At 48.4% G+C, this 22,842-nt stretch overlaps 1 long non-coding RNA gene and 1 pseudogene across 1 annotated transcript; both read left to right on the plus strand.

Annotated features, from left to right (window-relative positions):
• The window catches only part of LOC147119731 (uncharacterized), a 178,073-nt pseudogene extending 160,530 nt beyond the window's left edge, over positions 1–17,543 (plus strand).
• On the plus strand, positions 521–15,017 carry LOC147119733 (uncharacterized). Its single transcript, XR_015078072.1, has 3 exons — positions 521–765; positions 9,326–9,399; positions 13,089–15,017. It is a non-coding gene; the product is annotated as an uncharacterized LOC147119733 (long non-coding RNA).
• Positions 17,544–22,842: the final 5,299 nt, after the last annotated feature.

Consider the following 22,842-nt stretch of genomic DNA (forward strand, 5'->3'; position numbering starts at 1 on the left):
AGGATCAGCCATGATCATACTGAATAGTGGAGCAGGCTCGAAAGTCCGAATGGCCTATTCCTGCTCCTATTTTTCTATGTTTTTATGTTTAAGCCATTTACTCAAACTGAACAAGCTTTGGGATAGATGTTGTAGAAGGCAAACAAAGTGAGAAGTGATAAAAGTTAGAGTAAGAAAGGGCCCAAAAATGGAACAGTCGGTAACAGAACAGAAGATTAGTCTCCTCTGATCAAGGAGAAATCAAATATTCACTACACTGTGTGTTTGAAACGAAGCTGATTTATTCAATATTTATACAGAATATGAATCTCCAGCCCAGGTATAGGGGTTACTAAGATCAACAGAAACACACTCTAACTGCCAGAATGAATATGGTTCAGTGCTCAAAGCAATCCCAGTAAATACTGTTCTATTCACTGATGTGGTCTTTCAATGGCGGGGATTTTACCCAGCATTCACCACGGGTGAGAATGTGCCACACCCGGACTACAGGAGGCCAGTGCGCAGGCGCAGGCGCGGAACCGACTGGGTTCGGAGCATGCGTGGTGTGTATGATTGGTGAAATGGGCGCTACCGAGCAGCTGTGGTTAATCAGTGAGAAGCGGCCGAATAGAGCGGTGTAATGGACCGGCGGGTGGGCGGGCAGGCTTCATAAACAACTGCTGTAGGCCGCAAGCCCCGAATAATAATCCGAAGGTCCCGCGTTTGCAGCTTCGAGGCTTCTCCCGGTCACAGGCCCAGGATAACGGCCGCCATCTTGATTCAGTGAGTAGCAAAGCGCATGCGCAGACATTTCGGTCTGCAACAAAGAGTGGGCGGGGCTTCAGTGTCTGTTCCCAACCGGGTCCTAGTGCCCGGGAGAATAAATCATCGAGTCAGTTATTTGATTCACTCTCTCCACACTTCGGATTTCTCACCATCTCTCCTGAAGGCGCTGGTCAAAGCAGTGCATACGGTTAATATCCCACACAATTGTAACAGAAGAGCCCCAGAGCTGGGTCCCCCATGTACAGGCCCAGGATAGGATTCCCCATGTACAGTCCCAGAGTTAGAACCCCACGTACAGTCCCAGGGATGGAATCCCCATGTACAGTCCCAGGGATGGAATCCCCATGTACAGTCCCAGGGTTAGAATCCCCATGTACAGTCCCAGAGTTGGAATCCCCATGTACAGTCCCAGGGTTGGAATCCCCATGTACAGTCCCAGGGTTGGAATCCCCATGTACAGTCCCAGGGTTGGAATCCCCATGTACAGTCCCAGGGTTGGAATCCCCATGTACAGTCCCAGAGTTAGAATCCCCATGTACAGTCCCAGGGTTGGAATCCCCATGTACAGTCCCAGGGTTAGAATCCCCATGTACAGTCCCAGAGTTAGAATCCCTATGTACAGTCCCAGGGTTGGAATCCCCATGTACAGTCCCAGGGTTGGAATCCCCATGTACAGTCCCAGGGTTGGAATCCCCATGTACAGTCCCAGGGTTAGAATCCCCATGTACAGTCACAGGGTTGGAATCCCCATGTACAGTCACAGGGTTGGAATCCCCATGTACAGTCCCAGGGTTGGAATCCCCATGTACAGTCACAGGGTTGGAATCCCCATGTACAGTCCCAGGGTTAGAATCCCCATGTACAGTCCCAGGGTTGGAATCCCCATGTACAGTCCCAGAGTTAGAATCCCCATGTACAGTCCCAGGGTTAGAATCCCCATAGAAACATAGAAGATAGGAGCAGGAGTAGGCCATTCGGCCCCTTGAGCCTGCTCCGCCATTTAATGAGATCATGGCTGATCATCCAAACTCAGTACCCTGTCCATGCCTTCTCCCCATATCCCGTGATCCCTTTAGCCTTAAGAAATATATCTAACTCCTACTTGAATATATTTAATGAATTGGCCTCAACTGCCTTCTGTGGTAGAGAATTCAACACGTCCACCACTCTCTGGGTGAAGAAATTCCTCCTCATCTCTGTCCTAAATGGCTTACCCCTTATCCTTAGACTGCGACCCCTGGTTCTGGACTCCCCTGCCATCGGGAACATCCTTCCTGCATCAAGTCTGTCCAGTGCTGTTAGAATGTTATAAGTTTCAATGAGATCCCCGCTCATTCTTCTAAACTCCAGTGAGTATAAGCCAAATCGACCCAATCTCTCCTCATACGTCATTCCTGCCATCCCAGGTATCAGTCTGGTGAATCTTCGCTGCGCTCCCTCCATGGCAAGAACATCCTTCCTCAGATAAGGCGACCAAAAACTGCACACAATACTCAAGGTGTGGTCTCACCAAGGTCCTGTACAACTGCAGCAAGACATCCTTGTACCTGTACTCAAACCCTCACGCTACGAAGGCCAACATACCATTTGCCTTCTTTTTATTTAAGCCGTAAAAAATACAGCTTTAAGATTAACAGTACAAATACAATAATCAATTTTTTCAGATACATTTGCTGCCTTAACCGCCTGCTGCACCTGCATGCTTACCTTCAGCGACTGGTGCACAAGGACGCCCAGGTCTCGTTGCACTTCCCCTTCTCCTAATCTATTGCTGTTCAGATAATAATCTGCCTTCCTGTTTTTGCCACCAAAGTGGATAACCTCGCATTTATCCACATTATACTGCATCTGCCCAATCACCCAACCTGTCCAAATCATACTGGAGTTTCTCAGCATCCTCCTCACAGCACACACTCCCACCCAGCTTTGTGTCGTCTGCAAACTGGGAGATATTACATCTAGTTCCCTCGTCTAGATCATTAATATATATTTTGAATAGCTGGGGTCCTAGGACTGATCCCTGCGGTACCCCACTAGTCATTGCCTGCCACTCGGAAAAAGACCCGTTTAGTCCAACTCCTTGCTTCCTGTCTGCCAACCAGTCTTCTATCAAAGTTAGTACCTTGCCCACAAACCCATGTGCCTTAAAATTACACGATAATCTCTTATGCAGGACCTTATCGAAAGCCTTCTGAAAGTCCAAAAATACCACATCCACTGGTTCTCCCTTATCTATTCTACCAGTTACATCCTCAAAAAGTTCCAGTAGATTAGTCAAGCACGATTTACCTTTTGTAAATCCATGTTGACTTTGTCCGATCCTGTCACTGTTTTCCAAGTGCTCTGCTATTACATCTTTTATAATGGACTCTAGCATTTTCCCCACTACCGATATGAGGCTTACCACTCTGTAATTCCCCGTTTTCTCTCTACCACCTTTTTTGAACAGTGGGGTAATATTAGCTACCCTCCAATCCATGGGAACTGTTCCAGAGACGATGGAATTTTGGAAGATGACCAGCAATGCATCTACTATTTCTAGGGCCACTTCCTTAAGTACCCTAGGATGTAGATTATAGATTATCAGGCCCTGGGGATTTATTGGCCTTCAATCCCGTCAATTTCCATAACACCATTTCCCTACAAATACTGATTTCATTCAATTCCTCCCTCTCATTAGGCCCTATGTTCCCCGACATCTGTGGGAGGTTATTTGTGTCCTCGTTTGTGAAGACAGAACCAAAGTATGTATTTAATTGGTCTGCCATTTCTTTGTTCCCCATTATAAATTCCCCTGATTCTGACTGCAAGGGACCTATGCCTGACTTCACCAATCTTTTTCTCTTCACATATCTATAAAAGCTTTTACAGTCACTTTTTATGTTCTATTTCCCCCCTCTTAATTAATCCCTTTGTCCTCCTTTGCTGAATCCTAAACTGCTCCCAATCCTCAGGCTTACTGCTTTTTCTGGCCAATTTATATGTCCTCTCCTTGGATCTTATGCTATCCCTAATTTCCCTTGAGTCACCTTCTTTGTTTTATTTTTATGCCAAACAGGGATGAACAAATTCTGTAGCTCATCCATGCGATCTTTGAATGTTTGCCATTGCCTATCCACCGTCAACCCTTTGAGTAACATTCCCCAATCAATCCTACCCAACTCGCGCCTCATATCATCGTAGTTTCCTTTATTTAAATTCAGGACCCTAGTCTCTGAGTCAACTACTTCACTCTCCATCTTAATGAAGAATTCTATCATATTATGATCGCTCCGCCCCAAGGGGCCTCGCACAACAAGATTGCTAATTAATCCTTTCTCATTACATAATACCCAGTCTAAGATGGCCTGATCTCTAGTTGGTTCCTCGACATATTGGTCCAGGAAACCATCCCGGATACACTCCAGGAATTCCTCCTCCACAGTATTGTTACTAATTTGGTTAGCCCAATCTATATGTAGATTAAAGTCACCCATGATAACTGCTGTGCCCTTATTGCACGCTTCTCTAATCTCCCGTTTAATTACATCCCCAACCTCCATCTTACTGTTTGGAGGTCTATATACCACTCCCACTAACGTTTTCTGCCCCTTGGTATTTCTCAGTTCTACCCATACAGATTCCACATCATCAGAGCTAATATCCTTCCTTTCAATTGTGTTAATCCCCTCTTTAACCAGCAATGCTTCCCCACCTCCTTTTCCTTTTTGCCTGTCTTTCCTGAATATTGAATACCCCTGGATGCTGAGTTCCCAGCCTTGGTCACCCTGGAGCCATGTTTCTGTAATCCCAATCATATATCCGTTTACCTCTATTTGCACAGCTAATTCATCCACCTTATTACGAATGCTCCTTGCATTAAGACACAAAGTCTTCAGGCTTGTTTTTTTAACACTCTTAGACCTTTCAGAATTATTATTTACTGTGGCCATGTTTGATTTAAACCCTTGATTTCTCTGACTGCCACCTTTGCTTTTCTCCTTCCTGTCTTTTGCTTCTATCCTTGTTTCCATTTCCTCTGTCTCTCTGCTCAGGTTCCCAACCCCCTGCCATTTTAGTTTAAACCCTCCCCCAGAGCACGAGCAAACACTCCCCCTAGGACATTGGTCCCAGTCCTGCCCAGGTGCAAACCATCCAGTTTGTACTGGTCCCACCTCCCCCAGATCTGGTTCCAATGACCCAGGAATTTGAATCCCTCCCCCTTGCACCATTCCTCTAGCCACGTATTTAGCTGAAATATCCTTCTATTTCTACTCTGACTAGCACGTGGCACTGGTAGCAATCCTGAGATTACTACCTTTGAGGTCCTATTCTTTAATTTACCTCCTAACTCCCTATATTCCGCTTTTAGGACCTCATCCTGTTTTTTACCTATATCATTGGCACCTATATGCATCACGACAACTGGCTGTTCACCCTCCCCTTCCGAAATGTTCTGCAGCCGCTCTGAGACATCCTTGATCCTTGCACCAGGGAGGGAACATACCATCCTGGAGTCTCATTTGCGGCCACAGAAACGCCTATCTATTCCCCTTACAATAGAATCCCCTATTACTATCGCTCTACCCCTCTTTTTCCTGCCGTCCTGTGCAGCAGAACCACCCATGGTGCCAGGATGTTGGCTGATGCTGCCTTCCCCCGATAAGCCGTCCTCCCCAACAATATCCAAAGCGGTATATCTGTTTGAGAGGGGGATGGTCACAGGGGACCCCTGCACTCCCTGCCTGTACCTACTACTCTACCTGGCGGTCACCCATTCCCTTCCTGCCTGTGCAGCCTTTACCAGTGGTGTGACCAACTCATTAAACGTGATATCCATGATGTTCTCAGCATCGCTATTGCTCCAGTATGTATCCATTCGCAGCTCCAGCGCCGCAATGCAGTCTGCCAGTAGCTGCAGCTGGATACACTTCCTGCACACATGGTCGTCAGGGACACAGGAAGTGTCCCTGATTTCCCACATAGTGCAGGAGGAGCATACCACAGTGTTGAGCTGTCCTGCCATGACTTACCCTTTAATTAATTCAAATTAAATTAACTCAAATCAATCCCACCAATTACACTATAATTAAATGACATACTCAAGGGCCCTTGTTTACCAGCAGTCCCCGCTACACCACAGAGACCCTAGAAACTATAAACCACAAAATTTAAGTTAGGAAAAAAGCGAGAAAGAGAGAAATACTCACCAACCAATCACTTACCTGCTTTCTGCTGACGTCACACTTCGATTACTTTTTACTTCTCTCTCTCCTCTCGCAGGTCCGCCTCTCCCGCTCTTGGAGCTCGGTTTAAATCAGCCTCTCCCACCTCTCCTCTCGCAGGTCCGCTTCTCCCGCTCTCGGAGCTCAGTTTAAATCAGCCTCTCCCACCTCTCCTCTCGCAGGGCCGCCTCTCCCACTCTCAGAGCTCAGTTTAAATCAGCCTCTCCCGCCTCTCCTCTCGCAGGTCCGCCTCTCCCGCTCTCGGAGGTCGGTTTAAATCAGCCTCTCCCGCCTCTCCTCTCGCAGGTCTGCCTCTCCCGCTCTCGGAGCTTGGTTTAAATCAGCCTCTCCCGTCTCTCCTCTCGCAGGTCTGCCTCTCCCGCTCTCGGAGCTTGGTTTAAATCAGCCTCTCCCACCTCTCCTCTCACAGGTCCACCTCTCCCACTCTCGGTGCTCAGTTTAAATCAGCCTCTGCCGCATCTCCTCTCGCAGGTCAACCTCTCCCGCTCTCGGAGCTCAGTTTAAATCAGCCTCTCCTGCCTCTCCTCTCACAGGTCCGCATCTCCCGCTCTCAGAGCTCGGTTTAAATCAGCCTCTCCCACCTCTCCTCTCACAGGTATGCCTCTCCCGCTCTCGGAGCTCGGTTTAAATCAGCCTTTCCCACCTCTCCTCTCGCAGGTCCACCTCTCCCGCTCTCAGAGCTCGCTTTAAATCAGCCTCTCCCACCTCTCCTCTCGTAGGTCCGCCTCTCCCGCTCTCGGAGCTCGGTTTAAATCAGCCTCTCCTGCCTCTCCTCTCGCAGGTCCGCCTCCCCTGCTCTCAGAGCTCGGTTCAAATCAGACTCTCCTGCCTCTCCTCTCGCAAGTCCACCTCTCCCGCTCTTGGAGCTTGGTATAAATCAGCCTCTCCTGTCTCTCCTCTCACAGGTCTACCATGTACAGTCCCAGGGTTGGAATCCCCCTCTACAGCCCCAGGGTTGGAATCCCCCTGTAAAGTCCCAGCATTAGAATCTCCATGTACAGTCCCAGGGTTAGAATCCCCAGGTACTGTCCCAGGGTTGGAATCCCCATGTACAGCCCCAGGGTTAAAATCCCCATGTACAGTTCCAGGGTTGGAATCCCCATGTACAGTCCCATAGTTGGAATCCCCATGTACAGTCCCAGGGTTGGAATCCACATGTACCGTCCCAAGGTTAGAATCCCCATGTACAGCCCCAGGGTTGGAATCCCCATGTACAGTCCCAGGTTTGGAATCCCCATGTACAGTCCCAGGGCTGGCAACCCCATGTACAGTCTCAGGGTTGGAATCCCCATGTACAGTCCCAGGGTTGGAATCCCCATGTACAGTCCCAGGGTTGGAATCCCCATGTACAGTCCCAGGGTTAGAATCCCCATGTACAGTCCCAGGGTTGGAATCCCCATGTACAATCCCAGTGTTTGGAATCCCCATGTACAGTCCCATGAATGGAATCCCCATGTACAGTCCCAGGGATGGAATCGCCATGTACAGTCCCAGGGTTGGAATTCCCATGTACAGTTCCAGGGATGGTATCCCCATGTACAGTCCCAGGGTTGGAATCCCCACGTACAGTCCCAGGGTTGGAATCCCCACGTACTGTCCCAGGGTAGGACACCCCATGTACTGTCCCAGGGTTGGAATCCCCATGTACAGTCCCAGGGTTAGAATCCCCATGTAGAGTCCCAGGGTTGGAATCCACATGTACAGTCCCAGGGTTAGAATCCCCATGTACAGTCCCAGGGTTGGAATCCCCATGTACAGTCCCAGGGCTGGAATCTCCATGTACAATCCCAGGGTTGGAATCCCCATGTACAGTCCCAGGATTAGAATCCCCATGTTAAGTCCCAGGGTTGGAATCCCCATGTACAATCCCAGGGTTGGAATCCCCATGTACAGTCCGAGGGTTGGAATCCCCATGTACAGTCCCAGGGCTGGTATCCCCATGTGCAGTCCCAGGGTTGGAATCCCCATGTGCAGTCCCAGGGTTGGAATCCCCATGTACAGTCCCAGGGTAGGAATCCCCATGTCCAGTCCCAGGGTTAGAATTGCCATGTACAGCACCAGGGTTGGAATCCCCATGTACAGTCCCAGGGTTGGAATCCCCATGTACAGTCCCAGGGTTGGAATCCCCACGTACAGTCCCAGGGTTGGAATCCCCATGTACAGTCCCAGGGTTGGAATCCCCATGTACAGTCCCAGGGTTGGAATCCCCATGTACAGTCCCAGTGTTTGGAATCCCCATGTACAGTCCCATGAATGGAATCCCCATGTACAGTCCCAGGGATGGAATCCCCATGTACAGTCCCAGGGTTGGAATCCCCATGTACAGTTCCAGGGATGGTATCCCCATGTACAGTCCCAGGGTTGGAATCCCCATGTACAGTCCCAGGGTTGGAATCCCCACGTACAGTCCCAGGGTTGGAATCCCCACGTACAGTCCCAGGGTTGGAATCCCCACGTACTGTCCCAGGGTAGGACACCCCATGTACTGTCCCAGGGTTGGAATCCCCATGTACAGTCTGAGGAAATCTACATGATATAAGGGGTTAATTTCAAGTGCTTGCTGGGTAAAAGTTTTCAGACTTGACACTGGGCAAGTGTCGATGTGTAACTAGAGCTATTGTAAGTACTCGGACTGCAGCCAGGAACAGATGCCTGCCCACCTAATGAGAATGTAGAAGTGAAATAATGAGTTTCTTTGATGTACCAATGACCTGATAACTTGTGACCGAAAGCAAAGCTAGCCTCCCTATATATATGATTAAAGAGGACCTCCGGTTACACGATTCATGCCCTGTTATAGATTAACGGTTGACTTATGTGTCCAGGATCCTTCTGTCAATATGTTATTTCTACCTGATGATTAATCTAAAATGTATCCTGATAGAGGAACAAAGGAATGTCAATCAAACTTGTTTGTTACACTGTATAAATATGGAACACTTACGCTGTATCATTGGAATAGTAGCCTCACCCCTTGAGTGGAGGTGCTGATTCCCCTTGCAAGTGAAGTAAAATAAAAGGCCTGTCCGTCTGACGAATCCAAGTGTGTATTGAGTCATTACCCAGAGCTAAGAAGTAAGGCACTTCTACAATTTGGAGGTCCCACCGAGATGGCTTGCTGTACCAATTGGTGAGTTAACAGACGCCGAGTACGTTGCTCGGTTGGGAAAATCCCATCGGCCGAAGGTGGTGTTTTGCCACATTTTTGGGACTTTCCCTGCCAGAAGCATAGCTGCGCACAGTCTGTTTATTCCATTGGACAGTACTGCCATCGGGTAATTGACTCACAAGGTTCGGAGGTTAAATTGCCGTTGTGACTGCTTCCCTTTCAGAAACGGAACAGAGGACCAGCCATGAGGCGCTGACGCCCCGCGAACAGGATCGTGCAGAAAAGGACTGTATAAAGGTACCAGAGAGAGAAGGTTAAGTCAGGAATTTGATTAACTAAGGAGCTAGCGATTTATTGGAAATTGAACTAGCAAGGTTCCAGCTTGCTGAGAGAGAAGGTTAAGTCAGGAATTTGATTAACTAAGGAACTAGCGATTTATTGGAAATTGAACTAGCAAGGTTCCAGCTTGCTGAGAGAGAAGGTTAAGTCAGGAATTTGATTAACTAAGGAGCTAGCGATTTACTGGAAATTGAACTAGCAAGGTTCCAGCTTGAAGTTAGCTGGGACAAATTGAAGGCCCTTTTTGCTAAAGATTTGGCTAAAGGGAGTAGGGTAGAAGGAGAGAAGAGCTTGAAGTTAGCTGGGACAAATTGAAGGCCCTTTTTGCTAAAGATTTGGCTAAAGGGAGTAGGGTAGAAGGAGAGAAGAGCTTGAAGTTAGCTGGGACAAATTGAAGGCCCTTTTTGCTAAAGATTTGGCTAAAGGGAATAGGGTAAAAAAAAGAGAGAAGAGTGGGCGGTTGTCTGAAACACAGTGTCAATGTTTAATGTTTATGAGAGTGAGTATTTAACTACTTGTTATTATCAATCAACTTTGCAGCTTTGTCCAGTAAGGCTGCATAGGTTGGGGATTTAGTAACACTTTGGTTGTTGTTTAACAAGTGTATTGTTTATTGTTTATTGTTATATGTATTAATGTTTAGTCATGTCTGATCTGTAGAGGCGTCCCACGCAGATCATAGAGTGTTACGGAATTGTTGTATGTTTTAACTAAAATATTTAAGCTGAAAAAAAAACTGCAGAAGGGGTTGGAAAAGACCCAAGCCGGGGAAGTGAGTCCCGCGGCGGAATGTATGGTTGAGAAAATAGTGATGTCTTTTACATGATCCACTAAGCTATTGTGGATTCAGTATTTTCCCCAGTTAGAAACACCTTCCACGAGGGTTGAGAACCCTCGAGTTTTATACGTATGTATAGTTTATTAATCTGATCTGTAGGGGCGTACAACGCAGATCATGGATTGTCACGGGAGTTTAGATTGTTTTAAGTGAACCATTTAAGCTGCTAAAATGGGTGCTAGCACCAGTAAGCCACCCGAGAAAGGCACGCCAGCAGCCTTTATGTTAAAGAACTGTGGTCAATCATCCATTGATCACCTACCAAATTGGTCCAAATGGACTGTAAATAAGACTAGACCCTTTCCCTCAGATGGTTCATTTAACATAGAAAGAATTACTTGCCTCGAGGAATGTTTAACGGACAAGAGAGAAATAGAGAACAGCCAGATAAAAAGACTGCCTCTATGTTTGTTGAGTCAGAAAAAAAAAATTAATTACCCCGAAGAAACACCTTTCTCCTCTATTATGGTAGGATAACAAGGTAACTATAGAAGGATGAATAGAGGGGAATATAGAGGAAGACGTGGTAGAGTAAGAGGGTATGGACGATCTGGTAATTGTTACAATTGCGGACAACCCGGACATTGGGCAAACCAATGCCCTGCGAAAAATTGTCAGAACCAAACCTCCAATAATGGACCTCCGTTAGAGAATAAAGGTCCTAATTTCACTGTCCATAACCCTTTTTCGGACCAGTCAGGAGGTTACCCTACAAACGGACAGGGATTTAGGAGAAATAGAGATCAGAATTACTGACTGACACCAGCAGCCCCAGGCGCCACAGACCACCAAATGCCGGTTGTTTCTTTAAATTCACGCAGCGAACCTGAAATTAAAATGCAAATAGCTGGGAGACCTATGTCATTTTTAGTAGATACAGGAGCAACCTTTTCGGTGTTAGGGAAAGGATATTCTGAAGGAATGCCTATTAATGGGAAAAAGACCCCGATAGCTGGATTGGCTGGAATACTACAATGCTTGAATCAATTGACTCCCCTCACAGTAAAAGTAGAAGAATTTGAGGAAGAACACTCCTTTCTGTTATCAGGAGATGTCTCTATGAATTTATGTGGAAGAGACTTGCTGTGCAAAATGAATGCTACAATCATTTGCTCCCCATCAGGAGTAACGGTAGAAATCCAAGTAGATAAGGCATATGCGTACCCAGTAACAGAAATAAAACACCCTGTTCTTTACGCATGGGAAATTGCCGACCCAAGTTTGAGTCCCAAACTTGTCAGTCTGTTAGGAGCGTGGGGATTCATTACAAGCTCCATAAAACAATACCAGGAATCCCTGAAACTAGGGTTGTTAATCCAAAATTGCACTGCACGGCCTGCTATGACAAAACAGGACAAGATTATCAGCCGTTTTTTAATTTAAAATACCTCCTAACTATTAGACTGCACAGCCCTATAAAGTTACAATTAATCCAGCTGCACCATTACCCAAAAGGTCACAGTATCCATTGTCAGAGAAAGCAGAAAAAGGAATTGAGCCAGTGATGGAATCATTGTTAAAACAGGGAGTTAACGCCGGATAGAATAAAGGTCGTTTGCAACATATCGTTGCCAAAAACTAAAAGAGAAATGAAGCATTTTCTAGGAATGACTGGCTATTGTAGACAATGGATATTGAACTATTCAGAAATAACCAGACATGAGCATGACAAATTTGGAAAATTCGCGGTTACCTGACTTCCTCGGGAACCCAGATTAAAAATGCACGTAAACAGATTGCAATTACTAAGTGCCAAGCGCACACGGGGCATTTGGACAAGGTTGCGCTTGGAAACGCTGCTGCAGATAGCGCTGCTAAGTCAGTAGCTATATCAAGTACTGAACGACAAGTTTCAGCCTTCCCTGTTAGGGAAAAGCCAGAGATACCGCAGCCCCCGTCCTTAGATGATGTGCTGACCCATCAAGATAGGGCCAGTTCTGATGAAGTAAAGGAATGGGTTGTTAATCATTGTTTTAAAAAACACTGACGGCTTATAGGTTCATCATGACGGCCGCATGGTGGCACCCAAATCATTACTATCACCAATTGCCCGATGTGTTCATAAATTCACCCATGCGGGCAAAGGGGGGATGGCGGACTATATCCTTAAGACCTGGTATGCACCAGGAATCTCAAAATTGGCAAAACAAATTTGTGAAAATTGTATTATCTGCCAGAACATGAATGCAAAAAAAAAAATAAAGAAGGTACAGCCCGCATCCCATCCAAACCCCATGGGTCCTTTTGTACACTTGCAAATGGATTTTATTGAACTACCTGTATGTATGAGCTTTAAATATGTATTAGTTATTATTGATATGTTTTCAAGATGGATTGAAGCTTTTCCTTGCAGAAAGAATGACGCTACCACTGTTGCTAAATGTTTATTGAAGGACATTGTACCTCGCTTTGGGATACCAGCAAAACTGTCAAGTGACAATGGGTCCCATTTTACGGGAACAGTGATTAAGGAACTATGCAAAGCCTTACAGATTAACCAGCACCTCCATTGCCGTTATCATCCACAGTCGGCTGGACTAGTGGAAAGATATAACGGGATGCTGAAAAACAAGCTTGCAAAACTGTGTAAAGAAACTGGACTTAAATGGGTTGATTTGTTACCCATAGCTTTAATGACAATGCGGTCTGCTACCAACAGAACTACAGGATTGTCGCCTCACGAGATCGTCATGGGAAGACCACAAAGATTGCCTTTTTCGGCACCTTTAACAGCTAAACAAATGGACATTCATAAAATGGAGGAAGATATGTTGAGTTATTGCATTGCACTAACCAAATGCATTTCTAGTTTCCATCAACAGGTGAAGGAAGCCCAGGTCGATCCCGCTGAAGGAAAGTGCTATACTTTCGAGCCAGGAGATAACGTCTATATAAAAATCTTCAAGTGAAAGAATAGCCTTCAACCCAGATTTGAGGGACCCTTCCAAGTACTCCTGACCACAAACACCGCTGTAAAAGTAAAGGAGCGACCAACATGGATACACGCGTCCCATTGTAAGAAGGCATCAGTCGAAGATAATACACTGCCAAGATGAACTGGATTTGGACTTTAACAAGACTGTTCTCTTTGTCAACGATAATTGAAACTGCCATATTGATTTATCAGATCCCCTGAAGGGCAAACCATGCATAGAAGAATGTGTACTTTTAAACAGTGATTTCTTTTATATTATATGCTATAACGAGACTATGAAGGTTCAGCTTCAGGATCACACTATGCAGGTACCCCCGTATCAACCCCTGAGTCTTAGGATTAGGCAGGATAAGATAGTAGAAGAAGATAGATGGAGTAAGTGCAAATGTAACTACACTTTGACTAAAACTACTACTAAACCACCGGGCGCAGTCGAATGGCCCTATTGGGGATGGTGGAACCTGTCCACAGTACAAAATTTGACTAGTAAAAAAATCTGGAAAGGAGAACACGGAATAGGAATGATGCACCAGATATGGAACAAATTTGAAGCCTATAATAACACCTATTTCATCTGTGGGCATAGAGCATACCCTTGGTTACCACAAAATTGGACTGGGTCATGTTACTTGGGATATGTAGTGCCCTATATACATCATATTTCATCTTTGGATAGCCACCCTGGGACACGAGTAAAACGAGCCATTACAGAAACTGAAAGGTTCTTTGCTATAGCATTTCCCTGGTATGGAACAGGGAAGCTGGCAAGAGAATCTATAAACATGGCAGCAGTGCTGGAACAAATAGCCAATGATAAACGCAGAAATGGTGGCTTTGCGCACTGTTGCTTTACAAAACCGCATGGCTCTGGACTAATTGTTGGCAAAAGGGGGCACATGTGCAATCATAAAAACCGAATGTTGCACCTATACCCCAGATAGCTCAGAAAATATCACCAACCTGGTAAACCACATAAAGGAGGCTGTAGAGAAACTACGTCAACCTGAACCATGGTCCATGTGGGATTGGATTTCAGGATGGGGAGGAGCATTGGGAAAGCAAATTTTGGAAGCTTTTATCGCAATTGTGATGATAATAATTTTAATTAGTTTATTGATTGGTTGTTTAAAATTATTGTGTACAAAAGTCCTTTCCTTATTAGCGTCAACTCCTCCAGTACCAATGATGTCTGAATATGAGGATATTAAGGGTGAGACCTTTGATGTAGAGTTTTTTAAACTTAGCGAAATAGATTGTCCTTAGAAAGGACAAAAGGGGGGAATGAGGAAATCTACATGATATAAGGGGTTAATTTCAAGTGCTTGCTGGGTAAAAGTTTTCAGACTTGACACTGGGCAAGTGTCGATGTGTAACTAGAGCTATTGTAAGTACTCGGACTGCAGCCAGGAACAGATGCCTGCCCACCTAATGAGAATGTAGAAGTGAAATAATGAGTTTCTTTGATGTACCAATGACCTGATAACTTGTGACCGAAAGCAAAGCTAGCCTCCCTATATATATGATTAAAGAGGACCTCCGGTTACACGATTCATGCCCTGTTATAGATTAACGGTTGACTTATGTGTCCAGGATCCTTCTGTCAATATGTTATTTCTACCTGATGATTAATCTAAAATGTATCCTGATAGAGGAACAAAGGAATGTCAATCAAACTTGTTTGTTACACTGTATAAATATGGAACACTTACGCTGTATCATTGGAATAGTAGCCTCACCCCTTGAGTGGAGGTGCTGATTCCCCTTGCAAGTGAAGTAAAATAAAAGGCCTGTCCGTCTGACGAATCCAAGTGTGTATTGAGTCATTACCCAGAGCTAAGAAGTAAGGCACTTCTACAATTCCCAGGGTTAGAATCCCCATGTACAGTCCCAGGGTTAGAATCCCCATGTACAGTCCCAGGGTTGGAATCCCCATGTACAATCCCAGGGTTGGAATCCCCATGTACAGTCCCAGGATTAGAATCCCCATGTTAAGTCCCAGGTTTGGAATCCCCATGTACAATCCCAGGGTTGGAATCCCCATGTACAGTCCGAGGGTTGGAATCCCCATGTTAAGTCCCAGGTTTGGAATCCCCATGTACAATCCCAGGGCTGGTATCCCCATGTGCAGTCCCAGGGTTGGAATCCCCATGTGTAGTCCCAGGGTTGGAATCCCCATGTACAGTCCCAGGGTTAGAATCCCCATGTACAGTCCCAGGGTTAGAATCCCCATGTACAGTCCCAGGGTTAGAATCGCCATGTACAGTCCCAGGGTTGGAATCCCCATGTCAAGTCCCAGGGTTGGAATCCCCATGTACAGTCCCAGGGTTGGAATCCCCATGTCCAGTCCCAGGGTTAGAATCGCCATGTACAGTCCCAGGGTTGGAATCCCTCAGCAACACCGAGTGTGGGTCTCAGGCCCCGAGTCAGAGCCGGCGGACGTGTGCCCAGGACCCCGGCACCATTAACCCCCGGGTGCAGCCCCTCCCCCAGACAAGAAACACAACAGCTTGCATTTATACAGCAGAGGGAGCAACTCAGAGCCGGTTAGCATCAGGGTGGGCGGTGGACGTAGGACTCGGTCCCTGGCCTCCTGTGTAGGGCTTTCTTGTTGCATCAGTTTGAGCTGGAGTGGAGAGGGGGGAGAAGCTGCTGGGTTTAACCCCCAGTACTTCTGAGCCAACAATTTCCAATGTGAGACTGTGAAGGGAGATGGATTCTCGGGGTGATTAAGTTGCTAAACAGACACTGTCTGTACAGTGTCAAAGATTATCGTTTTTCTGTCGAGGCTTTCAATCCATTTTATATATACAGATGTTTTAAATTCATTCGATGTGGGTGTCAGTAGCAAGGCCAGCATATATTGCCAGTCCCCAGTTGCCCGTTGAGAAGGTTGTGCTGGGCCTCCTTCTTGAACCTCTGCAGTCTGTGTGGTGAAGGAAATTAGTGAATCAGTTGGGTTTTTATGACAATCCGGCAGCTTTCATGGTCACTTTTTTCTAGTGCCGGCCCCACAAATTCCCAGATTCATTCAGCTCAATTTCACAACCTGCCTTTATGTTTTTATGAGTTCTCTCTCACCCTCCCTTTTTCCTGTTTTATATTAATTTTGCAGGGTGTTAGAAGGGGAGGATTTTCAGACGGGAAACTCAAACCAAACATCACTTCAAGATCTGACAGAGTCACTCGATTCATCAGGACTTTTGAGCATGGAAGCAGAAAGCACTGTTCAGAGCGGGGAGAGACATACACATGTTCTCTGTGTGAACGAGGCTTCAGCCGATCCTCTGGCCTGTCGAGACACAAGCACAGTCACACCGGGGAGAAACCGTGTGGGAAGGGATACTCCGATTCATCCGACCTGCTGACACACCCAGCGAGTTCAAACCGGGGAGAGGCCGTTCACCTGCTCCGAGTGTGGGAAGGGATTCACGTGTTCGTCCCACCTGCTGATGCACCAGCGAGTTCACACTGACGAGAGACCTTTTAAATGCCAGGAATCCGGGATGTGCTTTAAAAATTCCAGGGAATGAACGCGCCATCAATGTGTTCACTCTGACGAGAGACCGTTCAGGTGCTCTCACTGCGGGCCTGGCTTCAGGCGATCATCTCACCTCACTGTACACCAGCGCACTCACACTGGAGAGAGAATGTTCACCTGCTCCGAGTGTGGGAAGGGATTCAGTAATTCATCCAACCCGCTGACACACCAGCGAGTTCACACTGGGGAGAGGCCGTTCACCTGCTCTGAGTGTGGGAAGGGATTCAGTAATTCATCCAACCCGCTGACACACCAGTGAGTTCACACTGACGAGAGACCTTTTAAATGCCCGGACTGCGGGAAGTGCTATAAAAGTTCCAGGGAAGTGATGCGCCATCAACGTGTTCACACTGACAAGAGACCATTCAGGTGCTCGCACTGTGGGCATGGGTTCAGGCAATCATCTGAACTCACTGTACACCAGCGCACTCATACCGGGGAGAGACCGTTCACCTGCACTGCGTGTGGGAAGGGATTCACTCATTCAGCCGACCTTCTGCAACACGATCGAGTTCACCCTGGGGAGAGGCCGTTCACCTGCTCTGAGTGTGGGAACGGATTCACTCAGTAATCCCACCTGCTGAGACACCAGCGAGTTCACAAGTGACTGCAGGTGTTGGATTCTGATGTTATTGCTGGTGTTAATCACATCCTGGACAGAATCGTGTTCACTCTGACAGTTGGGCTTTGTTTCTGCTGATGTTAATAACCCCTGTAACTGGGCTGGAGTTTAATATTTTGGATATATCTATCTTCTATCTATATATATAAAAAGGATACATCTGTCTGTCTGTCCTTCGGTGTGCGTCTGTCCGACTATACACTCGAAAGTTATAGAGCGTACCTACGCGTGCGTTACATCAAAAGAAAGCTTACCATTCCAAAACGGTCGTAAGCATATTTACATTTCGGCCGGGCAAAAATTGCGCCCGCGGTATCCAAAAAACGTTCAAAATTCCGCTCATTAGCATCTTATTATCCGCTCATTAGCAATAGAGTGACGTCGACGTCGACCAATCGTACGCCGGGTTCCTGGCGCGTGCAGGCGGGCCCTCCTACAGTCGAGTGACGGGACAATTGACCAATCCTATGCTTCGGTGACCTGACGGTCAACCAATCGGTGTGTGTTAGGGCGGGCCTTATCGTTCTGAACCGAGGTGAATGTCAGCCATCTTGATTCCATTCTTTTTCCCGCTTTCTGTGTTTTTCTTTTCAAACCTACATTTCCAGCAAAAAAAAATTGCTTTTATTAAATTGTTTTTAAAAAAACTTCATTCATTTGTAAATATTTTCTCTAACCTGAAGATTCTTTTTCCTACCTTTCCCCGTTTTTGTAAGGCCTCAGAACCTAGGCCTCAAAGCCTGGGCCTCTCCTGCCCAGCCACGCCTGAGCTAGGTAATTGTCCCACGGCTTCTGCTAAGCTCCCCCCCCCGCCCCCGTCACGGGGCTCCGGAGAGCGGGAGGGCGGGGCTCCGGCGAGCGGGAGGCCGGTGCTCGGGAGGGCGGGGCTCGGGACATCGGGCGGCGGGGCTCGGGACATCGGGGGCGGGGCTCGCGACATCGGGAGGTCGGGGGACGGGAGATCGGGGGGCGGGAGATTGGGAGGCGGGACATCGGGGGGCGGGACATCGGGAGATCGCGGGGCGGGACATCGGGGGGCGGGACATCGGGAGATCGGGGGGCGGGACATCGGGAGATCGTGGGCGGGACATCGGGAGATCGGGGGGGCGGGAGATCGGGGGATGGGAGATCGGGGGGGCGAGACATCGGGAGATCAGGGGGCGGGACATCAGGAGATCGGGGGGCGGGACATCGCGAGATCGGGGCCGGGGCTCGGGGACTCCCCCTCTCCTCCCCCCACCCCCCCTCCCTCCTCCACCTCCCCCCCTTCCCCCCTCTTTCCCCACCTCCTTCCCCCTCCTCCCCTCCTCCCTTCCCCCCTCCCCTTTCCCCCCTTCCCCCCCTCTTTTCCCCCCTCCTCCACTCCCTTCCCCCCCTCCCCTTCCCCCCCTTCCCCCCAGTCGCGCTCTCTCTTCCCCGTCGCTCTCTCTTTTCCCCCAGTCGCTCTCTCTCTTCCCCCAGTCGCTCTCTCTCTTCCCCAGTCGCTCTCTCTCTTCCCCCCAGTTGCTCTCTCTCTTCCCCCCAGTCGCTCTCGCTGTTCCCCCCGTCGCTCTCTCTCTTCCCCCCAGTCGCTCTCTCTCTCTCTTCCAACAACAACATGCCCTCAAAAGACCCTCGGCACCGCCGGGCACTTCAGCTATCTATCTATATATATAAAAGGATACATCTGTCTGTCTGTCTGTCTGTCCTTCGGTGAGTCTGTCCGGCTATACACTCTAAAGTTATAGAGCTTACCTACATGTGCGTTACATCAAAAGAAACCTTACGATTCCGGAACGGTCATAAGCGTATTTACGTTTCGGCGAGACAAAAATTGCGGCCCGCGGTATCTAAAAAACGTTCAAAATTCCGCTCATTATCCGCTCATTAGCATAGAAGTGACAGCATAGAGTGACATTAAGGTCGACCAATCATACGGTCAGAGCGACCCGACGGTCGACCAATCGCTGTGTGGCGGGGGGCGGGTTCGTCTTGCGTGCGGGCGGGCCCTCCTAGAGTCGAGCAACAGGACGATTGAGCAATCCTACGCTTCGGTGACATGACGGTCAACCAATCGGTGCGTGTGTGGGCGGGCCTTATCGTTCTGAACCGAGGTGAGCGGCCGCCATCTTGATTCCAAACTGTTCATTTCTTTTTCCCGCTTTCTGCGTGTTTCTTTTCAAATATACATTTCCAGCAAAAAAAAAGTTGCTTTTAAAACACAAATTGTTTTTTAAAAAAGTTAATTAATTTGTACATCTTTTCTCTAACCTCTATAATTTTCCTACCTTTCACCGTTTTTGTAGGCCTCGAAGCCTCGGCCTCTCCTCTGCACCCATGCCCGAGCTAGGCATCTCCCGGCCCCAGTCAACAAGCGGCCCCCGATCGCCGCCATCTTTGTGAAGGCTGGAGGGGCGGGCCTCAGCTGAGCGTCGCAACTGCCGCCATCTTAGTAAAGGCTGGTGCGGCGGTGGTGGCACGGAGCTCTGCGGAGCAGGTGCACGGCGGCATCTCACTCTCTCCCCCAGTCTCTCTCTCTCTCTTCCCCGCGCCTCCTGAATGCACGGGGGAAGAGGCCCGGGGCACCATGGCCGTTTCAGAAACTTCAACTCCATGACAGGTGAGGAGGGTGTTTGTTGTTCACGTTGGGCGGTGGGAGGGTTCCCCGGGTGCTGATCCCTGGTGGTGTTGGTGTGGGGCTGGAGCCCGGCTCTTACCTTGCCCCGGAGAGCGGGCGGACGGCGGGGCCTGGAGTAGCAGAGGGGAACAGTCAACAGACAGACGTCAGAGAAACAGAGAAATAGGAAGGGAGGAGAGGGAGAGGACAGGGAGAGAGGGGGAGGGGAGAGGAGGAGAGTGAGGAGAGGGGCAAGGAGGAGAGAGAGGAGGGGGGCAAGGAGGGAGAGGGGAGAGAGAGAGAGGGTGGGGAGAGGGTGAGGGAGGGAGAGGACAAGGGGGGGGAGGGAGAGAGAGTAAAGCAGGGAGAGACAGGGAGAGGGAGAGAGAGGGTGAGGGAGGGAGAGGGTGAGGAGAGGGGGAGGGAGAGGACAGGGGGAGAGGGGGAGGGGAGAGAGAGTAAAGCAGGGAGAGATGGGAGGGAGAGAGAGGGTGAGGGAGGGAAAGAGTGAGGGGACGGGACAGGGAGGGAGAGCTTACCTTCTTCCTTCCTTCGCAGGGGTCCATCGGGCCACCTTCCCCCCGTCTCTCTCTCTCTCTTCCCCCGTCTCTCTCTCTCTTCCCCCCCAGTCGCTCTCTCTCTCTCTTCCCCCCTAGTCGCTCGCTCTCTTCCTCCCCAGTCGCTCTCTCTCTTCCCCCCAGTCGCATTCTCTCTTCCCCCCCAGTCGCTCTCTCTCTCTCTTCCCCCCTAGTCGCTCGCTCTCTTCCTCCCCAGTCGCTCTCTCTCTACCCCCCAGTTGCTCTCTCTCTTCCCCCCCAGTCGCTCTCTCTGTTCCCCCCCAGTCGCTCGCTATCTTCCCCCCCAGTCGCTCGCTCTCTTCCCCCAGTCGCTCTCTCTCTCTCTTCCCCCCCAGTCGCTCGCTCTCTCTCTTCCTCCCCAGTCGCTCTCTCTCTCTCTTCCCCCCCAGTCGCTCGCTCTCTCTCTTCCTCCCCAGTCGCTCTCTCTCTCTCTTCCCCCCAGTCGCTCTCTCTCTCTCTTCCCCCCCAGTCGCTCTCTCTCTCTCTTTTCCCCCCAGTCGCTCTCTCTCTCTCTCTTCCCCCCCAGTTGCTCTCTCTCTCTCTTCCAACAACGACATGCCCTCAAAAAAGCCTCGGCACCGCCGGGCACTCCAGCTAGTGTGAAATAAATCAGCTTTGCTTTAAACACGTTGTTGTGGATTTTTGACGTTCCCACCTGAATGTTTAGCATCACCTGGCTGGAGCTCAGAAAGGACAATCTGGGGGAGGATCGTACGGCCGGAACAGAACTACAGCCTGGACACAGTCCTTCAGGGCCACACTGAGAGGGGCAAATGGCACTTTGGTCTTTCTCGTCTCTCTTCATGACAGCAATGTCCCCTTGCAGGTTAATCTTGAGGCCTGTAAGTAATGTGTCCCAGACGCTCTCTTCCATGGGTCAGAGCTTCTAGGCATGGAACAGAAGGCTCCTTTACAACTGTGTTTAGAGTCAGGAAGAACAATGGTGAATGCTGGAAGCGTGCTGTCAAATCAGAGATTGGTGTCAAACTGCGATCTGATCCTGACTGAAAGTGAAACGGCAGGGTTAAGATTCCAGTCCAAAAATGACTGGTAATTATTCTATGAAGGTTTAACGTGTTCATAGAATCATAGAATGGTTACAGCACAGAATGTGGCCATTCGGCCCATTGAGCCCGTGCCGGCTCTCTGCAAGAGCACTTCAGCTAGTCCCACTCCCCCACCCTTCCCTCGTAGCCCTGCAAATTTTTGTTCTTCAGGTACTCATCCAATTCCCTTTTGAAAGCCACGATTGAATCTGCCTCCACCACCCTTTCAGGCAGTGCATTCCAGATTCTAACCACTCACTGCGTAAAAAGTTTTTCCCCATGTCACCTTTGGTTCTTCTGCCAATCACCTTAAATCTGTGTCCTCTGGTTCTCGACCCTTCCACCAATGGGGACAGCTTCTCTCTATCTACTCTGTCTAGACCCCTCATGATTTTGAACACCTCTATCAAATCTCCTCTCAATCTTCTCTGCTCCAAGGAGAACAACCCCAGCTTCTCCAGTCTATCAAGGTAACTGAAGTCCCTCATTCCTGGAATCACTCTCATAAATCTTTTCTGCACCTTCTCTAAGGCCTTCACATCCTTCCTGAAGTGTGGTGCCCAGAATTGGACACAGTACTCCAGTTGGGGCCGAACCAGTGTTTCATCATCATTTCCACACTTTTGTACTCGATACCTCTATTTATTAAGACCAGGGTCCCGTAAGCCTTTTTAACTGCTTTCTCAACCTGCCCTGCCACCTTCAATGATTTGTGCACACATACCCCTAGGTCTCTCTGTTTGTGCACCCACTTTAGGATTGTACCATTTAGTTTACATGTCCTCTCCTCATTCTTTCCACCAAAATGTATCACTTCACACTTTTCTGCGTTAAATTTCATCTGCCACATGTCCGCCTATTTCACCAGCCTGTCTATGTCTTCCTGAAGTCTATCACTCTCCTCCTCACTGTTCACTGTACTTCCAAGTTTTGTGTCATCTGCAAATTTTGAAATTGTGCTCTGTACACCCAAGTCAAAGTCATTAATATATATCAAGAAAAGCAGTGGTCCTAGAACCGACCCCTGGGGAACACTACTGTATACCTTCCTCCAGTCTGATAAACAACCATTCACCACTACTCTCTGTTTCCTGTCACTTAGCCAATTTCATATCCATGCTGCCACTGTTCCTTTTATTCCATGGGCTTCAACTTTACTGGTTAGCCTATTATGTGGCACTTTGTCAAACGCCTTTTGGAAACCCATGTACCCCACGGCAACCACATTGCCCTCATCAACCCTCTCTG

The sequence above is a fragment of the Somniosus microcephalus genome, chromosome 4 (assembly GCF_052327205.1).
Source record: "Somniosus microcephalus isolate GS21.2 chromosome 4, FLI_Smic_1.0, whole genome shotgun sequence".
Lineage (NCBI taxonomy): Eukaryota > Metazoa > Chordata > Chondrichthyes > Squaliformes > Somniosidae > Somniosus > Somniosus microcephalus.